The sequence below is a fragment of the Dipodomys spectabilis genome, unplaced genomic scaffold, assembly GCF_019054845.1.
Source record: "Dipodomys spectabilis isolate Male_0828 unplaced genomic scaffold, ASM1905484v1 ptg000473l, whole genome shotgun sequence".
Lineage (NCBI taxonomy): Eukaryota > Metazoa > Chordata > Mammalia > Rodentia > Heteromyidae > Dipodomys > Dipodomys spectabilis.
In genome coordinates this window covers 1,452,250-1,465,298 of record NW_024871150.1, presented here as the reverse complement: position 1 = coordinate 1,465,298, position 13,049 = coordinate 1,452,250, and the positions used below count along the sequence as shown (strand labels likewise).

The 13,049-nt window shown below is 39.8% G+C and overlaps 1 pseudogene; it reads left to right on the top strand.

The window, feature by feature from the left end:
* Positions 1 to 2,217: 2,217 nt before the first annotated feature.
* LOC122098307 lies at positions 2,218 to 5,014 on the top strand (annotated as a pseudogene).
* Positions 5,015 to 13,049: the final 8,035 nt, after the last annotated feature.

Sequence of the window (13,049 nt, the reverse complement as noted above, 5' to 3'; positions counted from 1 at the left end):
ACACTAAGTTATAATCAATATATGAAATAATTAATCAGTTTTGAAATTTAAGTAAAAGCAACAGGCTCGAGAAATACTGAAGTTAACATCTTCAAATTCAATTTCAACTAATTTATTTCAACTAGAGATGTCAGAGAAAGCAAATTTATATCTGAGCTCAAAAACAAATGATTAGGGTCTTGGAATGTAGCTTAATGGTTGCATAGTTGCATTGTTGCATGAAGCCCTCAGTTTGATTCCTTAGTACCACATAAACAGGAAAAGCAAGCTGAAAATGGTGCTCTGGCTCAAGTGGTAAAGTGCTAGCCTCAAGCCAAAGATGTTCAGAGAAAGGGCCCAGGCCGTGGACTGCAAAAAAAAAAAGCAGAAAGAAATGCTTAGTCCCATTGATGCTGTATTTTAATAATTCACAAGATTCTTTGGTGAAATTTTTTTGGTTCTGGGCCTGAGACTTACAATCAGGACCTAAGCACTGTTCCAGATCCTTCCTTGTGTGCTAGCAAGGCTAGCACTCAACAACATGAACCACAATACCAATCCTGGCTTTTATGGTGGTTAAGTGGATATGAGTCTTACTACTGCTTGGGCTGGCTTCCAACCTTAATCCTCACATCTCAGCCTACTGAATAGCTAGAATTACAATCATGAGTCACTATAGTCTGCCTGATGAACATTTTCTTTTTTTTACCGTATCACATTTTTTTTACCTTATCACATGAAAAACAGACATGTATACCAATTTATACAATTATTAGATAGTACATACTTTTTCAGGCAAAATTACATAGAAAAAAATCAAACTAATTTCACAGTCATCTGTTATACCTAGTTGCAATTTGAATGTACTTAATTGTCCATATAGATTTCTGCCAATAATTTCTTCCTATTCTCACTGCTCTGTCATATCTTTTTCCAGCCAAGTTTTGTAATTCTCCACTTTCCCCGTATTCTCTTTCATTAAATGTCTCCATTAGCCTTGTCTTCTTCCAAGCTTCATTTCCTTCATTCACAGACCTTGTTTGCTCTTCGGTTTTTATTCTCAAGTGCTCTCCCTCCCGCAGTCTAACTTATATGGATTTGAGAGAAAAGTGATAGGAGACGAAAGCCTTAAGAAATAGATTCTAATTCTATATGTGACTTTCATTGAAGGGAATGCCCAAGACAACCTTAGGTAAGGAACCTAGTTTGAAGAAGTTCTCAGGAATTATAAATTTCTCAAAGTCAAGTGGATTAGAAAGGCCCAGAAACCAGTGTTCCCTCCTGGAGAAGCAAATACACAAGGACAATACTGCAAACAAAAATTGTGTAAGAGAAAATAACTTGGGAAATTTACTAATTTTGGAAATTCTAGCAAGGTTGATGAGGGTAAACTGACTATGTGAGGTGGACTTTGGAAAGTTCAAACATAGGCCGAACTTAGCTGTGGAACTAGTAATTAGGTTTCCAATGAGCAGCACATAAGAATTTGACAATGAAGTTACACACTTGGGTTATTATCCACATAGAGGCACTTAGGTCATGACACATTTTACAATCTCCCTGAACTTCTGAATGTTAATCTGAAGAACATGGATAAATATGCACAGACTGCACTGGGAATGTGACTTGTTGTAGCGTATGTGTCTTGTATGAATGAAGCCCTTGGTTCTATTCCTTAGAACCACATGAACAGAAAAGGCCAGAGGTGGCAATGTGGCTCAAGTTGTTGAGTGCTAGCCTTGAGCAAAAGAAGCACAGAGACAGTGCCCAGGCCATGAGTTCAAGCCCCAGGACTGGCAAGAAAAATGTGTACAGCCTGCATGTTGTCTGAAAACGATAAGTGAAAGGTAAAATAACAGATACATGCAAAGTGTCTAATAAATCTGTTACCACACATTTTCAATCCTGTATGTCCAGGTCTTTGCTCAATACTTAACATACCCTCAACAAATATTCTGAATGAATAAATTCAACAATGACCACTTTATAAGAGATTTAATGAAGTAGAAATTAAACCTGAAAATGGGAATGGCCAAAACTTAAAACTGAATTAGAAACCTGTAATTAGTGTTAAAGTAAAGTCTTTGCATCTCTGAGTCAAAGGTTAATGGGGGACCAGATTATGTGAGAAGAATAGATGATAGTTTGGTAGTAAGAAATTTTACTTTTCTGAAGAAATAGGGACAAACATTGTTGATCCCAAACTTAACAAACCATTGTTTTTCAATATGGACGTAGAAAAAAAGAGGTAAAAATGAGCATATACAGCTTACAGGAAAGAAAGCGTTATGCTTATGAAGATATCCGTAAACACCAGGATGATGATTACTATGTAAGTAACCCTCTGCATTTGTTCAAACAGAAGGCAAATGTGCTTTTATAATAATTCATCAGGTCATTTGGCCCCCAATTACTGGTTTACTCTAGTAACTTCACATGAAGAACTAAGTGACAATGATATGCATTCTGTGCTCTTTCTCATGATTGTTAAATCTGGGAATGTACATATTTTTTACTAATTTTTGCTGGTCTTGCCTCAGATTGTGAGCAGTGTCAGAACTTCTTCATCAACAGCTACACTGTTCATGGGCCACCTATATTTGTAAGAGATAATGTGGTGGACAAGGGGCATTATGACCATTCAGTCCTCAATCTACCCACTGGGCTAAGAATTCATCAGTACAGTATTCCTGAGGCTGGGCTTAGAGTATGGAATGAGGAATCTGATCTGCCATTGGGTTTGCACTTTAGCCCCTATGAGGGCTTGTTCATAGAAGACAAAGATGCTGACAATAGGTACTCCTGGATGGTAAGAAATGCCCTCCCTTTCCCCCCTTTCTCTAACTCCATGTGTCCCCCTGTGCCTCCAATGAAACATTGCTAGGACATGGACAAAATAGTTGTATGTGTTTGTGGAATCTGCATAAACAAGGACATTCTGATTTAGGATCAAAGTATAGTGCATATAAACAGAGTGTGTTAGAGGCAAAGTGCATTCACGCTTAAGGAGCCTCTGTTAGGACTATGACAAATCCCCTCAGATGTGTAGACAGCATCCTATGTGTTCACAATCCATGCAGGCTCAAAGAGCATCACTGGAATCAAGTAATGTGATTTTGCCTATTATTACTCAAAAGCCTTTAGCTTGTCTTTCTGAAACTCAGATCACAAAAAGGAGAAACTACTATGTGTAGATGCAAAAGATAAATCCCAGGCCATCTGGAGTGAGTCCAGCAGTCATTTTCATGGTTCCTAAGAAGATATTCTCTTCACAAGACTTGCACCCTGATCATCACACCTTTCTCAATGGATTCCCATATCTCCATTTTTATTTTGCTGTACTTGGTGATTTCAAAATTATGAATATTTGAGGGAAAAGAAATAAAATATAAAGAGTATAGCTGGGTTCCATAGCTCAACCTTTAATTTGGACTTTTGAGATAGAGATGATGAGATCTCAGTCTGATACCAGTCCTAGCATAAAAGATTATAAGACCCCGATTACTACCAATGGCTGAGCACGTTGGTGCACATTTGTTATCCCAGCTAGAGTGGAAGTACAATGGCTGGATAAAGTGAAGTATCTCCAGCAACCCAGGCAAGCACAAGCAGGATGGCAACCCAGGACAGCAGGGGAAATAATACCTCAAAAATAAACTGCACACTGGTGGCTCAAACCTGTTAGTAAGTACTCAGAAAGCTCAGATATGAGTATCATGGTTCAAATCCAACCCATGGAAGAAAGGCTGTGAAACTCTTGTCTCCAATAAACCACCAGAAAATCAAAAGTGGCACTGTGGATCAAGTGGTAGAGAGCTTGCCTTGAGTTGAAGAGCTGAAGGACAACATTCAGGCACAGAGCTTATGCCACTTGACAGACAAAAAATACCTCAAAAATAAACAACACAAAAAGGGCTAGTGGTTCAAGTGGTAGAGTGCTTTTATTGCAAGAGGTAAGTTTAGTTACTGAGTTCAATCATTAGCTCTGTTATGTATGTATGTATGTATGTATGTATGTATGTATGTATGCATATATATATGTGTACTGTATCAAAATAAAAATTTCCATAAGAGACAAAATTAAGACATCAGAAGAAAAACCAAAGGGCCTAACTTCATTCACAGAACCTGCATCTATAAAGCTCATACTGTATATGAGTCAAAGAATTACCCTCAGTAGTTGAATAAATCATATTCCTTGAGTAATTGCGAAACACATGTGGAGATAGAAATGACAATTTCATTGTAGGAGTATTTAAGTATAATTTTTCTTCCTAGTTTTTGCAAAGTACATAGTGCCCTAACAACCTACAAGAAAGAACTTTAGTCTATTAGGGTATACTCAAACACGTAGAAGCAGAGTTGGAGCAGTGGTGAGGTTCAGAAAGCAGTGGGTCTATGATATGTCCTGCAGCCCTGTGCCATGGGGAACCATTGTCTTATCATGAAACGACATCATGAATAAACAAATTTCCCTCTATTGTCTTTATAAGACAAAGGGTTCTCTGAATTTCTATGGGAACATAGTGGAGACAGGTGCATGAGTGAGTCCAATCTAAGGAAAATTACTTGGGCCAAATGTCAAAGAATGTGTGCTAATCTAGAAACAGAGTACATGTCCCCACCCAAATCTATGACATAAATTTTAACTCAATTTAGAGAATCTGGAAATCAATCTATTTGAGACAAATAAGGATTAAGAGAAGTCTGGAACTGGGCTTTGAAAACAGTGCACTTAGGGTTCTAGAGTGGATGAGTATTAGGAGTAGATCCAAAGAGAGCAGAAACTTACCCTCTTAGGTTTCCTTGCTGTGCCTGCTTCAACTTTAGGTATATGAACTGTGGCAGGTATGCTGAGAATCAGAATCTGAGGGCCTTTCAGTACCACAGGTAGATCTTCTACCAAACCTGTCATGTCATCAAGGCAGTATGTGAGCTGCTTGTCTCGTATGGGGATGAGTATTGACAGCAACTGGGCAGTAAGTGGAAGAAAGAGCTCACAGCAGAAACAGGTGGACCTCACTATGGTTCCTTAAAAAGGAAGAAAAGAAAACAAAATAATCCTCTTTAGGAATTTTGAAATATCAACTCTTCGGTAGAACAAAAGGCAATTTAACGTGAGAAAAATTTCAAGTTAAGTACCTCTGAATTTAAAGATGCAGTTTGTGATACTTTATTAGGAAAATTTCCTTATTTTTAACTATTTGTCCTGATTTTACATTTTAAGAACTTCATATGTTTGAATGCAATACAAAATACTGTGCTAAAAGGCTTAGAGTCCAAACAAAGAACCTACCAGCTCTCTTTCAAAGAACCAGTTACTTCTGGCCATTGCAGTTTTTTCTTAATTCCCTCCATATTCGCAAATATTATGCATATGTCATTGTTCATTCATTACATAGTCTACATATTCTGTGAATATATTACTAGGAAGAAAATCAGTTAGAATGAGAGTTCCCATAAAGACTTGTGTCTTTGACAAAAATGAATCCATCTTTTCTCAGGGCGTTTTGCTCTAGCGATGACCCTCAATTCTTGGTTCCATGGCTGCAACTAGGCCTTACTTTTCTTCCTCACTAGAAACAACTAAAAAGTTTTTAGAAACAACTAAAAAGTTTTTAGTAAGGATGTTCTTTCAGTAGAAAGGCCTGAGATGGAGAGAGGAAACATAGCCCTGTGAATATCTCCGAGATGGCCTGTCATCGGCGTGGAGAAGTTGACTCCTGTAGTTGGACGTGTCAGTGAGAGGACAAATAAGTTGGCAGTGATATCAGAAAATCTAAGGAAAAAATATCTGTTATCTGCTACTGGAAAAAGAGTGTCAGTTCATGTTCTAAGAAAATGTAACAGTAAAAATAACTAAGAAATCAGACAGCCCTGATCTGTCCAGGAATCTCAGACTGCCCTGACAGATTATCTCCCAACTCTATCAGAAAGCAATTTAGGTCGGGAAATAATCCAGGACTAGTGCCCTCAGCATTCCTGTGATTGGCCCCACCTACCCCAACTTATAATATGCTTGCTATTTATGATTTAACCTATCCTGTAACTGCTAAGCTAGAAAGTCCCTGCCCTTACTGGAAATGATCATTCCCCAACCAATAAATTTAAGACTAGATTTACTACGAACCACCGACCTATCACAAAATCAGTGTTGTAATGATTCTTCCACCTGCTTCATACACAATAAAAAAAACCTTGCTGAACAAGAGATTGAGACTGACAATTTCTGACCTGCTGTATCAGGGAAGATTTGTGAGTCCAGCTCGAGCTGTAATAAATGAGCCTCCTGCATTTACATTGGCAACGGCTCTCTGCTGGCCTTTGGGGGGTCTATGGCCTGGTACTTCAGCAGGAAGCAGGAGGACAGCGAGAGTCCAGAAGACAGGAGAGGCACAGGAGTGAATGCACTTTTCCGTGGAGACCACTGGGCCATGCTTATTAAGTTCCCATCATGCACGTGTTGGCCACCACGAAAGTCCCTGGAAGTCCCACTGGTCTGGGGCAAACTGCCTGTTCAAGATCTACAGTCCGAACTTCCCCGGTGGCCCTGGACCTGGCTGGGCTGGAGCTGCACCCACCTGCCATGCTTCCTCCACCTAGTTGCGCATAGCCTCTCAGCCACTACCTGGTCTTCAGCATCTATGCCAGTGTGGCTCTCTGGGGCAGGCTGAGGCTGAGGTGACCATTCCAGGTGCCTGTTCAAGTCGAGTGAGGCCAAAGCTGTGGTGGAGCCAGTCCTCACACACTTACAGGTATGTCCAGAAAGGATTGAACGCCACTGGCCCAGTGCTGCCGTCCTCTCCATTCCCAGAGTTTACCTCCATATCCCCACCTTTGTTGTTGAAATTGTTCAGCCACTGTGATCTTAATTTTCATTGTCCTCCTTTGCAGTACTTGAGACTCCTTCCTCTTCTCACCAGGCCACCAGGCCCCATGGGATCCGCCCCAACAACCCCACTCACAGACATTCTCCAGAACCAGGCAGCCTTTGGGCATGCTGCATCCTAAGCCTCCGGCTTCCTGCCTCTTTCCTTGCTTCACCAGCTTCTGCCAAGGAATCCTCTCCCCTCCACACTGCCCCAAACCCCAACCCCAGTGTGGCCTCCCATGTGGCCAAACTCATCTCCCCACCACGCCCAATCCAACCCCAGTGTGGCCACTGAACTGGAGAAGACAACTAAGGTCCAGCAGCAGCAAAGATGCCACAGTGTACAGCTGGCTGAGAACTGGAGGCAGAGCAGAGAGACCTCTCTCTGATCATCTTTCTCTTCACTTACTCAGGTATTAATTGAATTTAGTATTTAATTTTTGGTACACAAAATTTCATAAGTATCTTCTTATGAAGCCTTTGCAGAATAGCTGGTAGAAATGCAGTCGCAAAATACGGATTGTGTGTTGTTTAATTTTTTTGAGATTCAGAGATGTTTTAAGTAGTTATAATCATCATGAATTCTCACTTTCATAGCAGAGTGCTATTCAGAAAATAATTACTTATGCATCTATTATCAATTATTTACATGACTTGAAACTTAAAGTTTCAAATATTACAGAAAGCACTTTGATTAATGTTGAGTGGATGTGAGTAGGTTGAGCTGTTGCATACATTTATTGTGTGTTTGTGTGTGTGTATAGGGGGTGTATATGTATTATTGAAATCAGGGATAAGGATGAGCACTGGTCTGAACTTGTTTACTTTTTCTGAGATATATGGTATTTCTGTGTTGGTGGTAGGCTCTGACTGCTTGCCTTTGCCTGATGTGCACTTTGCAGTTTTTTTTCATATATGCTTCTTATTTCTTATTGAGCAGATAGGGCTCTGATATTGCTTTGCCTTTAATCTGCCATCTAGGATCTTATTTTCCTCTTTAAAAATTAACATACAATATAAATTTTATCCCCTGTCTTATTTTCCCTTTAATTTGCATTTTGAAATAAGTAGTATAAGAAGTTTGAGCTCTGTATTCATGAAGTTTGAATTTTCTGTTTAATGTAATAACTGGACACATTTGTTAGCACAAAGATCTTAAATTTCTTTTGTAGTTTTAGTTTAAAATACCCTCCTCCATGTTTTTAGCATGGGAAGACAAACAATTCCTAGTAAAAATGATAACAATTTATCCTTTAACTATCAGATAATTCATAATTAATGTCTAGTGGCAAATGAATACATTTGCTGAATAGATTTCCTTGATAGACCCGTGCACAAAAATACCCCTCTTAGGTTCTGAGAAGGTAGATCAGTGGTAGACAGATTACCTTGCATGCCTGAGGCCCTGGGTTTGATTCCTCATCACCACGTAAGCAGAAAAAGCCAGAAGTGGTACTGTGGCTCGAGTGGTAGAGCACTAGCCTTGAGCTGAAGAGCTGAGGGCAGCGACCAGGCCCAGAGTTCACCACCAACAACAAAAATAAATAAATAAGCAAATAAATATATAAATGAATAAAGAAATAAAACAAACTCATACACAAGTAAATTAATTTCAAAGGTTGATTACTATTTTAGTTAGGGGCAGGGTGCCAAGATATAGCAGACCTCTGTCCCAGAGCTTCAAGAAGGATTTCAACAGTTGACAAATACTGAAAACAAAAAGTAAAAAACATAGCTCTGCCAATAACATATAGAATCTCCATTCAAACAGAAAGAAGTACTACGAATGAAATACTTTTTATAACATTTGTTAAGAGATTTTGGCTCGATATTAATTATCATATCAATTGACCTTCGAAAACTCTATAGGTGGGCTTGACTCTCAAGGTCCTCTAACTAAAACTAGAGGAGAGAATCATCAACCTGGACTTTTAAAAATTTTTATTGTTAATATAGTGGACATACGGGTCACCATTTTGTAATTTAGATAATGAGTTCATTTCATGTTCGAAAATCTCATCACTTCTTTGCTCTCTCTCTGTTTTTCCCTCCTTTCCCTGCCCACAAGTGATATAGTTGATTGTCAACATAATATCTACAGAGTATCACTGCTGCATTTGTTTCCTTGTTCTCCTTGAATTTCTGTGGCTCCCTCACTTCCCAGAAATGGATAAACAAAAAAAGAAAAATCCATCGTTTCCAATTCCTTTAATTCATTTCACTATAAACATCAGTAGTTTTATGAGATTGTCAGGCTCTATCTGCACATCCCGAACACTTACACTTCCTATACCTAGTCATAACTCCCACCAGATTCTAAGATCCACAAAATAATTTTGTTCACTTTCCACACAAGAAGAAGCTGAGATTCAGAAAGATTAAGTAACTTCCTGGAAATACTGGGCTGAGCATAGTGGCTCACTCTTATAGCCTTACCTACTCCAGAGAGTGAGATCTGAAGATCATAATTTGAAACCAACCAAGGTTGACATATACCTTACATGTTTATCTCGTTAACCAACAGAAGTCAAGAATTGTGTAATTCAAGTGGTACAGCTAGAATGCCACCTGACTTGAATGGGAAACCTAAAGATAGTGCCAATAGGATGATTTTTAAGAAACAGTGCTGCCCCATACAAAATCTCAGACACCACACACACACCTTTAAAAAGATGTTAGTACTGAAACCCAAATAGTTTTTTTTTAATTTTTATGTTTAGTTATTACCTTTATTGAGGTAATAACTGACAGTCTTTGCTGATGAGCCACAATTTAGTACTTTGTTGTAATTATATCCATGTCTGTGCCAGAGAAACATTCTCCTAGTTGTCTTCCCCCGTTTCTAGCAAAGATAAGTTGTCTCGTCTTGGCCCAGTTTCAAGTTCATTGTTCTAGTAGATCACAACCATCCTAATAACAAGGGTTATAGGTGGTAACTACTGTACTGGACAATACCTGCCTTGGGAAAATTGTTCTCCATTCAGTGGAGGTTGTTAGGATACACCCATGTTCACTTTGTGCTCAGAATTGGGAACTTTTTAGGTCCAGGAATTCAGGGCAAGCATTGTGTGCTATTTCATACTTGTTAACTTTAATTTCAGCTTCCTATTATCTACTTTAAGCATTGTGTGAAGAGAAAAAGTGTCCCTAGGAGACAGAAACACAATACTAACTGTTGTTCTCAAAACACAGGAGGAGGGAAAGAAGTTCTGAAAGAGGCATATAGCCTAGACAATGAGTTCTTAGAAACTTGGGCTGCCTGTTATTCTTTACTTCAACATAGAAAGTCAGAGCCTGCAGTGGCTTGTAAGCTCCATTTATATTCCTGAGCATGCGGCTCCCTTAGCTCCATTTATATTCCTGAGCATGCGGCTCCCTTCCCCTCAGCCCTTCTGATCCTTTACATCAGGGTTTCTTAGTGTGTCTTAATGTGTTCCTGTTAGTTCAGTGCACAGGTTAAAAATTTAAGCATGCCCAACCATGGGTTTCCATTGCCCTAGTAGATGTTTTGCATTTTAGGACATTCCTTCCAGGGAACTCTCTTCTTGGGCCCTCATGTGCATATGATCACAGAAGCGAATGTCTCACAAACCATGGAACGCAGTTGTTCAATGATGATTAACTCACACAGAGGCTCAGACAGGTTGGGTTAGGAGCCTTTGTGAGAGGCCTTGGACTAGGCACTGTGGCAACATTGACAGTAATTCCTCAGAGAAATACCACTGATTAGAGGGCTATGGAGAGGTTAAAGGAGAGTGAATTTAACCAAGTTCTTATCTCAGAGAGAGAAATAGATTAGACAGAGTGATTAGGAGAGTGATTTAAAAGAAAAGAAGAAAAATGGAAATAAAAATTTAAATTTAAACAGTGAAACACTTAAAAATTATGTAAGTTTAAAGAAATGGTATTGAGAGAAGGATAGAATGAGAGGAGGTGAGGGATAGGAGACATGAAAAACTAAAAAATAAAAGTGCTTAAAATTAGTTATTAAAAATTAGGGCTGGGAAAGTGGCTCAGTGGTAGAGTGCTTGCCTTGCATGCATGAGGCTCTGGGTTCGATTCCTCAGCACCACATAAGCAGAAAAAGCTGGAAGTGGCGCTGTGGATCAAAGTGGTAGAGCACTAGTCTTGAGCTGAAGAGCTGAGGGACAGTGCCCAGGCCCAGAGTTCAGGCCCCATGACCAGCAAAAAACAAACAGACAAACAGGAAATTATATAGGTATAAAGATATAATATTGCTACTAAAGTATTTAACCTAAGAGCTTATGAATTGAGTAATAAATTTCTGGATTAAGTGTATATACCATGGGGTATAAGGTCTAATAATTGACGACGGGTATATATATGGGGATGAGCAGAATATCAATTAAGTCACTCAAAAAAGAAAGAAAGAGAAAAAACAGAAAATAAAAAAGTACCAAAAGATCAGAAGATATAAAAAAAAAGCACACACACACATACACATAAAATAAAAATTATGAGAGGAAAAAAAAGATTAATAGAAAGCAATGAAAAAATACAATTAAAAAAAGGTACAAAAAGAGTTCTTTTTTGGAGAGGGGATGGGAAGATCCTTTATCTCCACTGTGTCCATAACCACTCTCTTGGTGCAGTCTCAGGTCTGCTTGTGGTGTTTGGTTTTCCTGTGGCTTGATTGGATTCTTAAGTCAGTTTGTTTGAACAGGCAGAAAAATGCTCTGCTTTACCCAGGATTTTGTGATCCTCTTCCCAGGCTAGTTCAATGGGAGGGAGATCTGCTTTGAGTATCACAAAAGAGGGAGATGGCTGTTTCCTCTAGTTTCGAGATGCTGTGATGAGGATAGGTTCTGGGTAGGGTTGAGGCTTTTCAGCAAACTAGCTTTTCCCTGAGGGTCTAGCTCCAGAGACACAGAGCCCAGCCTGGATCCATTCTCAGGGTTTGTGTTTACTGAATTTTAGTTGATTTTCTAGGCTGCTGTAGGGAGGGGCAGCCTCTGGTTCTGTTTACACAGTGAAGAAAATCTCTCCTAAGGTGGGAGGTGGATCTTCCTCTGTCTGGGCTGGGTGATTTTCCCCTAGGTGGAGCTGAGCCTGGCAGGTTAGGTCAGGTTCTTGTGACCTGCTAAATGACTTTTCTTTTCATCCAAGGCCTGAGTTGTAGCTAGTTGCTCACAGGGGCCTTTGTTAGTATGGAAGATGGAGATCTCTGGTGGTTGGGGAGGGATGGCTTTCCCTCCTCTGCTCCCAGATAAGGAGTGAGGATGTCAGGGTTCTACTCATGCAAGAGTGTTGGTTCCTGAGTTGTCTATGGTGTGTGATCTGCAGGATGAAGATATCTGCTCTTTGTCAGTTCTTGCTAGTGATGAGTAGAATCTACTCACCCGCTGTGTCTGGTGCTGTTTTCCTGAACTCTCTCTGTTATACGTATGGCCACTACCGCCACTGTCACTGCCGCTGCATCCGTTGCAGGCTTGGCTACCTGCAAGTGCTCAGTTTTGCCTCCTTGTGTGGATTTTCCTTCTCTGGCCAAGCTCTCTGTACCTGACGGCACACTTGGGGTGATTCTGTAGCCTAGGACTGTTCACTAAACAGTGTTTAGCAACACTAAAACTGCTTTCTATGCTGGAGCTTGTTTAGCCTCCAGCTTCTCCTTTGCCATCTGCCTCGGAACTTCTCTAATGAGATTCTTATCTCTAATTAGCAATCAGAAAACTAGAAGTGGACTCTGGTGGAGTGCTTCACTTCAGCTGAAGAGCTCAGGGACAGCACCCAGAGTTCATGTCCCATGACTGATAAAAAATAGAAAGAAAGAAAACAAGTGAGTGCCCAGAGCCAGCGGCTCATACCTGTAAGTCTAGCTAGTCAGAAAGCTGAGATCTAAGGATCAAGGTTCAACAACAGCTTGGTCAGGAAAATCTATGATATTCTTATTTTCATTTAACCACTGAAACCCATAAGTGACCATGTAACTCAAAGTGGTAGAGCACTAGCTTTGAGCACAAAAGCTCAGGGGCAAGATCCAGGACCTGAGTTCAAGCCCCACAACTGACAGAAAAAAAAGAAAAAGGAATGAGAAGCCACCTTAATGAAATAACTAGACAAGTACAATATACAGAATAACTCCTCCCTTCGTTCTGTTCTTCCTTCCATATGTTCACATCTTTCCCTCGTTTTTATCCTAGAACTTAAACTCAGGGCCTCATGCACTTTAGGTAGGTGC